This window comes from Amphibalanus amphitrite, unplaced genomic scaffold (assembly GCF_019059575.1).
Source record: "Amphibalanus amphitrite isolate SeventyFive unplaced genomic scaffold, NRLGWU_Aamphi_draft 001058F_arrow, whole genome shotgun sequence".
Lineage (NCBI taxonomy): Eukaryota > Metazoa > Arthropoda > Thecostraca > Balanomorpha > Balanidae > Amphibalanus > Amphibalanus amphitrite.
The window spans coordinates 90,682-97,754 of NW_024882552.1; the positions used below are offsets into that span (position 1 = coordinate 90,682).

The 7,073-nt window shown below is 50.5% G+C and overlaps 1 protein-coding gene and 1 long non-coding RNA gene across 3 annotated transcripts in view; both read right to left on the reverse strand.

Annotated features, from left to right (window-relative positions):
* LOC122369646 (prominin-like protein) overlaps positions 1–2,119 on the reverse strand; it is a 70,488-nt gene extending 68,369 nt beyond the window's left edge. For both annotated transcript variants that reach the window (XM_043344543.1, XM_043344542.1), the window contains exon 1: positions 1,880–2,119. The gene's annotated coding sequence lies outside the window, so the exon portion shown is untranslated. The remainder of the gene's footprint in view (positions 1–1,879) is intronic.
* A 2,708-nt stretch (positions 2,120–4,827) lies between these two features.
* Positions 4,828–6,809, reverse strand: LOC122369648. Its single transcript, XR_006254439.1, has 2 exons — positions 6,693–6,809; positions 4,828–5,938 (listed from the first exon to the last, which is right to left on the reverse strand). It is a non-coding gene; the product is annotated as an uncharacterized LOC122369648 (long non-coding RNA).
* Between the last annotated feature and the right edge of the window lie 264 nt (positions 6,810–7,073).

Sequence of the window (7,073 nt, forward strand, 5' to 3'; positions counted from 1 at the left end):
ATTTGAGAGGTCAACCTTGCCTTTCTCTTTCTCTGAGACTTAACACGACACAAGACTCCAAAACAACACTTCCCAGGTGCGAGGCGACACAAAGCTCGTGGCTAATGCCCAGCTTGGCCCGAGTTCAAGGGCGACACGAGAAGAAAGCCGATGAAGCGACTGATCCGGGGGAAAGGAGGGGGGAGAGAGAGAGAGAGAGAGAGAGAGAGAGAGAGAGAGAGAGAGAGAGAGAGAGAGAGAGAGAGAGAGAGAGAGAGAGAGAGAGAGAGAGAGAGAGAGAGAGAGAGAGAGAGAGAGCGAGAGAGAGCGAGAGAGAGAGAGAGCGAGAGAGAGCGAGAGAGAGAGAGAGAGAGAGAGAGAGAGAGAGAGAGAGAGAGAGAGAGAGAGAGAGAGAGAGAGAGAGAGAGAGAGAGAGAGAGAGAGAGAGAGAGAGAGAGAGAGAGAGAGAGAGAGAGAGAGAGAGAGAGAAGCGGTTCGCTGCAGCGAAGTGTGGGATTAGACCCAGGAGGTGGAGGTGAAAGTAATTAAGATTGAATCGGATTGGAGATTAAAGTGGAAGGGAAGCTTCCGGCGGGCTGAAAGAACGGTGGCTATCCGGAGCGCTGCTGTTCGGTGTCGCTTTTTATCAGCATGCTGCCAGTTTTCCCATATGTGGAAGTTACTTGCGGGCTTTTCTCGGCCTCTTCCGCTAATAAAAAGCCGGAAAAAACAGCTAACTGGCCAAGTGGCAGTTTGCTAATAAAACACGGCGTCAAAACAGATCACAAAGGGCATGCTAATTTCCATCTAAAGGGATTTAGTCGTCGATGATATGGAAGAGATCAAGACTTAGTGCCCTGGTCCTGAACTCTTTAAAAAAAAAAAACGCATCAAGGATGAGGATGAATGAAGATGTGTCATTCCTTCTAGTGCTCTGTAGGGGAGAGTGGAGACTGGAGATCCTCTTGCCTCTCGTCTTCTGACGCTAAAAAACGGCTCGGTCTTGGGACACAGTCCGGTAAGACGCACCGGTCCCATATACCTACAGCTACCACTAATCAAACAGGACCGCAGCAGCGACCTTTGCGCGTCGCCGCGGACCGCAGACGAGGCTGATTATTGGCCGGTGAACCGTTATCGCTAGCAGCAATAAGCCGTCTCCATCAATAACAGGAACTCCGACGTCATTCGAGTCGGGATCTTGGGGCTGTGTCCTATATCACCGACGTCGTCAACGTACCCGTATGCACGTAAAAATCGATACAAGGGCATTTCTTTTCCCTCGGGCTTAGCATTATGACGGGCCAGGGGCATCGGTATGACGCTCAGTTTTCGGTAATTATTTTTCGCACTACAGAAGGCACGGACATACTGGGTGTTCATTCATTGTTTTATGAGATTTTATTCAAAATTTTAATATCTTACCTGAGATTATAATCTCAGGTACAATCTGATTGTTACAGAATTGTATTTAATCAATGACTGCGTAAATTGCTTGTTACCGGTAATTGCTTCAGACTATATGTTCACAGAAGTGCGTGCTGAGACGCAGCTGGGCAGTCATGTAGCAGTAAGGTGATAGATGCAATGCCTAACTGAAACATACAAATCCCACATCCCAGTTATACCCTCAGAAAACATGCAACAGTTTTCCACGCGCATCGCGCACCATCAAATCCCAGCTGACTGCGTTATCGCCATCAGAGACCGAAGCTCTGACCCAGCATTCGCCGGGAGCATCAAGTGGCACTTCAATCACCGAATCAATACGCACCACCTCACCCACTGTGCCCCACCATAACACACATCACATAACCAACCCAGCGATTTCTAACCCTCGCACCTTTGACGTAACCTCACCTGACTCAGGAAGCTCCTCCGTCCGCCCGCACAGTCGTACCTTTGTGCAAGGCGCTGTGTCGAGCGTAGTCGCCCTCTCCACGGCTCCACCACTACTGACGACCAAACGTCGCACCGCCCCGAGCGGTCGTCGGCTACGACGCATCGATTGTACGCAGAGTCGCCAGTGGCTCTCAAACCGACGACCGGGGGTCGTCAAACCGACGGCGGGCGATGAAGACGTGGAGTTTACGGAGAGGATGCGCCGAATGTTGACGGATGACATCGGCGTGAGGAAGAGCTGGAACAGACGGAAAGATACAGGTGTGAGACATGGAAGGTGAGGGAATCGGAGGGTCAGAGCGGAGGAAAGAGGGGAGGGGAGGGGAGGGCACATGGTTTGATTGGGGCAGCGGGGTTCGAAGCTGGCGTAAAGAGGCATCGATAATGTCTGGGTGTCTGGGTTCGTAGAAAATTGACCAATGAGACGGAAACGAGAATGCCATTTTCTAAACACATTCTGAACGTTGATCTCTAGCTTTTAACGACAAACTTTTGCTTCAAATGGATGCCTATTTCGGACGTTATGAGCTAATACCCAGTCAGTGGATGGGTATTCATGCTGAACTGAACCGCTGCTTTATTCATCATACCACTGTAAAAACATTCCTGAATGAATCAAACCATCTGTTTTCCGCAATATCACCCACCAAGTGAATCCCTATGTCCGGTCGTGTTCCGTATCAACTGCCGTGCGGCCGTACTTCCCGCTAATACCCTGCCCCCCCCCCATGCAATCCCCCTCCCGTGTCCCGCCCGAGGCGTTGTCCGCCCCCACGATGCCAAGTTGGCGCCCCGCACCACACCGAGACCGTCAGACGTGCCAGAAAATGTACCCTGTCAGCAGAAACGCGCTGTCTTCGTTCACGCGAAACAGAGTAATGCGACGAAGGATCGGACGACTTTTTCTCCAAAGGCGCTAGGCGGGAAAATGTGTCAGTTGGGCTCAAATTCGCGTCAGGCTTCAAAGGATTTCGAGATAGGGCGTCAATTTAGCAAGCTTCAGTCAGCGCTGGAACAAGATTTTCGATCATACAAATCTTCTCTTTCGAATAAAGAATGCCTAGACTACTGGTCGTATTACCTTCACGCAGCAAAAAAGATACCCACGCCCACATGCTAGCTTGATCTGTAGCACGCCGTTGTTCTTGGGCCCAGGGCTGGGGCACGGCGGGCAGGTGTTGACTGTTGACCCTCGCGAGATGCTGGTTTCTCGGCACAGATGTATTCACTGGTCACACGACACGATTACATACTAGGTAGAACACGTCCGGTCTCGGTGACAGCCGGGGGTCTTCCGAGCTCACTCCCTCTCGGGTGGGCAGAGCTCGACTCCCCTCGGCCCAGTTCCTACTGTAGGGCGGTGGCCCTTTACCCTGCGTGGCGGCTTACTATTGGCTTAAGACTTTTTTAACAAGAATCGAACGCTTGTGATTGGTCGTCAGTACGTCACACTTCACAGTATCTCGAACGTACTGGAGACTTCTAGAAGTGGTGTCAAACCACGGAGGGGTGGCAGCTCCTCCAGGCTCTGCGACTCGGCTCGCGGTATGGGCCCGTAGCAGCGCCTCCGCTGCGGCAGCTGGCGCCGGCGGAGCAGGAGGTGCTTCAGCTGGGTGGTTTTGAACTGGTCCGGGTTGGCGTCTTCAAGGCGGCAGCAGCGCTCCAGGCACAGCGTGCAGCTGCACGGATGGATCCTGTTTGTAGAGACGGTGCACAGATCACTGCCACAGCGATGACAAAATCCGCACTCTGGGCAGAAATTGCGCTGACTATTGTCCTGGCAATCACACGAGTCGCGGCAGACAGGCGCGTTGATTCTGGTCTGGATGAAAGCTTTGTGATATCCGCAGTGGCGCGGCAGCACGTCGTGAAGATTGGCCCTGAATGTAGAGACTGGTTCCAGTAGGCGCCAGCAGATGCAGTCTCTTGAATATATCTTTGGGTCGATAGGCACGTCTAGGTGAATACGGAGGCCGGCCAGTAATTCGTGGAATGGCATACCACTGGCTGATCGTAGTTTCGGCAGCAGAGAGTTGTACGAAGAAGCAGATGGAAGAGAAGACAGCTTCTACGGCAGCAGGCTCGATCCCGGTCAGCGGCACCAGTGTAGCACGCCGCTGTTCTCGGGCCCAGGGCTGGGGCACGGCGGGCAGGTGTTGGCCCTCGCCAGATGCTGGTTTCTCGGCACAGAGAAACCAGCATTCACTGGTCACACGATTACAGACTGTTAGGTGGAACACGTCCGGTCTCGGTGACGGCCGGGGGGTCTTCTGAGCTCACTCCCTCTCGGGCGGGTAGAGCCAAGGTAGAGCTCGACTCCCTTCGGCCCAGTTCCTACTGTAGGGCGGTGGCCCTTCACTCTGCGTGGCGGCTTACTATTGGCTTAAGACTTTTTAAACAAGAATTGAGTGCTTGTGATTGGTCGTTAGTACGTCACAGTATCTCGAACGTACTGGAGACTTCTAGAAGTGAGGTGCCACGTGGGTAGCTAGTGTCACGCGCTGGTCTCGTGGCTGAAGGTGTCCGGCGCCGGAGAGTTCCAAGAAACACGTCAAAACCATTAGTGGACATTTAGCGGGCTAAAAGTGTTCCTAGAGGGGTATGCGTGTGTTGAGATGTTCAGAGAGCGCCGGCTCCGGCCGCTGAGTGTCCTGGCGCCGGCCGCTGAGTGGTGAGAGTGGAGCGGCATAAATAACAAACGACGCATCGCCGGCCAGGCGCGGTCTCTATACGGCCTTGAGGCGCGGGTTGGGACGTACTGTGGAGCTGAACTGCGTGCTCGGCAGAGTTGAAATAGTATTAATTGTATGAAACCTAAAGCGTACCTATTGCCGCCACGCAGGTAACGTCACTAGTGATTGATATAACGAAACCGGAAACAGGTTACATAGGTGGCACCGGGAATTGAAAAACATGTACTAATGAGAGGCACACACCTTACAGATCTATGCATTAGGCACTTCATGTATTACAAATCTACAGCGCCGACAGATCCTCTCTGTAAGGTGCTTTGTTTTATTTACAATGCTGTGGAAAATTAACGTGACTGATGGTCCTGTTACACAACAAAAGATGTCAATGTCGAGCCGCTGATGACTAGATAAAAACTCGGCCCGCATCATGCCAACAGAAAGACACCCCAATAAGCGACTGCAAATGCAAGTGCAGCGCTCAAGTACGTAAGACTGTTTCGTTTGGTCTTCTTCAGCAGGCTATTTTAATAGCAATGAAACACCCGAAGTCTGAGCACATCAATGAGCCGACGTGAAGTACGCAGACAACGCTTTTTCCATAACCAGCGTTACAATTACAAACCGCTCACTGCTCTTAGCATCACCAAAAGCACGTGTAACACTTCGCTAGCATAGCCTTGTCGCTAGCAATACTTAATATCAAGGTGTTTCTGAACTGTTCATATTCGTGAGTCCATCCTCCTTCGCACTGTTCATCCCTCCATCTTTCACTTCACCACTCCTCTCCCCACCGTCATTCTGCTCTTTCCCGCGCTCTTCCTCTCTCTCTTCATCATCACTCCCGTTCTCCGCCAGCTGACCTAGTCTCTCCACCAGCGCTCGGCTGAACGCTGCAGTGTAAGCCGGACTGACGTCATTCAGCAGCGCGTACGGCGTCTCGTACACCTTGCCGTCCACTCCTCCATCCTGAGAAGAGAGGGGGGTGTCTCCCTCGCTCGTTCCGCCGCAGGAATCGTGTCCGTCACCGCAGATGGAGAAGCCTCCCGCGGAGACACGTACAGTCATCTGACGGCCTTCTAGTGTGGTGATGTTGAGGTAAGTTCCCGACGAGTCGCCGGGAAGAGAAGAGGGTGCCGCGAATGCCACATGCGGCGCGATGTCGGCGACTACAGCTTCGGCTTCTAGCCGCCAGGCGGCAGCACCAGGTGAACCAAGAGGCGAACTCATGCCAGCAGCCCACTTATAGCTTGGCCAAAAATGCTGTGAAATTCACACCTGATGTTTATAGTCAAAGTCGCTATGTGGTAATGTCATAGACAACTCAAGGCAGTCCAAGTCCAAGTAGATCCATGCAGATGCTCACACTGGAAGCAGGGTCATGGATGTTGACATCATACCTAATCTGTCATACCTCTAACTTCCAATGCTGGCAAGCAGAATCTATGTATAGCATAAATATTCATTGAATTTTATGCTCTAAAAACTGTTAAAGCTCTAAATAGACTGTCATTCATGCAAAGATAATTCATAATAGCAGATGACCTACTGATCAAAAGTAAACTACAATATAAAATTTTCAAAGCCCACAGGGGTGAATGATATATTGCTGATATTACGGAATAACATATTCCATTATTTCACTTACTAAGAGCTGTGAATAAAATATATTGGTACCTATCGCCTATCGGCTATCACAAGTCAAAGTAGGCATGGTATATGTCAAGTTTAGGTCCTAACTACAATTGTGACGCTGTTGATACGAATATGAAACAGCAAAAATTTTAGGTTTTAGGTTAGGTTAGGTTGTAGGTTTGTAGGTTTTAGGTTGTAGGTAGGTAGGTCTGTAGGTTAGGTTAGGTTAGGGTAGGTTTGTAGGTTGTAGGTTGGTAGGTTATAGGTAAGTAGGTAAGGTTAGGTCAGGTTTGATTATGTTTTATTCTTTTATTTGCGAGACATATGAGTATCATTTTTGGATTCAGGATGTAAAATAGTGAAAAATATGAAAAAATTATCTATGAACTCTTCTATAGACATCCATTCAGCATGCTGTCTAGGCCATAATCAGATAATGTACAGATAATGATATTGCTTTCATTCACAAGATTATGTGCTAAATACCTTTTGACAAAATTGTCACGCAAAATTGTATTAAAGATATAATGACTGTATGACTGTAACGCCAATGTAGCACAAAAAATGAAATAATGCCCACTGGTGTAGGCCATTATTGTAGACGGGGTAGACGATTGCGGCGCAGAAGAGGCATAACCAGGCATAACTGTCTGGCCCATGTGTAAAACGCAGTTCACACTTGCCCGTAAGGTCTGCCGGTGACGGGCCCGACACCGTCAAAACGGCCGAAACCGACGGAGCGACGGCCGTCAGGTCGACGGGCATGTGTGAACCGGCAGCGTTTGACGGCCGGCAACAGCTGACTGCGCCGGCGCCGGACCTGACGGCCGTCGCTTTGGAAAGTTCAGCAATGTTCAACTTTTGACG